Source organism: Chrysochloris asiatica, unplaced genomic scaffold (assembly GCF_000296735.1).
Source record: "Chrysochloris asiatica unplaced genomic scaffold, ChrAsi1.0 scaffold00011, whole genome shotgun sequence".
Taxonomy (NCBI): domain Eukaryota; kingdom Metazoa; phylum Chordata; class Mammalia; order Afrosoricida; family Chrysochloridae; genus Chrysochloris; species Chrysochloris asiatica.
In genome coordinates this window covers 10,643,281-10,644,136 of record NW_006408529.1, presented here as the reverse complement: position 1 = coordinate 10,644,136, position 856 = coordinate 10,643,281, and positions in this window count along the sequence as shown.

Here is an 856-nt window from a genome sequence, read left to right as displayed (position 1 = left end):
ACAATTTTGTATCCACTCATTTATTTTAAAAACTTTATACTCTAGCTTATTAAACTGAAGGTGATAGTGGTGGTGTGCCACGGAATCAGTTCCGATTCATAGTGATCCTGTATAGGGTTTCCAAGGGTAAGGTGGAGGGTCAGAGAAAAAGAGGAAGACCCCCAGTGAGATGGATTGGGAAAGTGGCAACATCAATGGACTCAAGTGTGGCAACAATTGTCAGATTGGCCCAGGACTGGGCAGTGTTTAGCTCTGTTTTGCATAAGGTCGCTATGAGTTGGTAGTTACTCAATGGCACCTAACAACAAGTGTATTATTGGACATACATATACCAGTCTCAACTTTGATAGCTATGCATAAATGCAACATCACATGGTCTTTCTTGGTTTTGTTTGGAACAACAATGGAAGATTTCTGCACAAGTTATTTCTTACTTTGTTGTTCTTTATGGGTCAATAATAAAGGATATTGTTGAAATTTCAGAGTTAATTTGCTCACAATGTCATGGACAAGGGCAATACAGTTCTCAGACTAGTCCCTAAAAGTTTACCAAAGAACTGACCTAACAAAAAAAAAGAATATATGTAGTTTTTAAAAAATGATTCCAAGCAAGAGAGAGAATTAGTGTCTTTGTCCTATACCCCTCTTAGCAGTTAAAGCCTTCCCTTGAGTAAACCACTTATTTATGTGAGAGAAGAGGAAGGTTTAGCAATTTTACCTTTGATTTGAGAATCCTTGTTTTCAGATTAAGGGAAGAAGATCTGCCTTTAATGCTCTGAATTATCTTTACCTTCTCTTCCTTTATAATTTTGCATAGAAATTTCACCCTGTAAAATTATACACACACACACACACA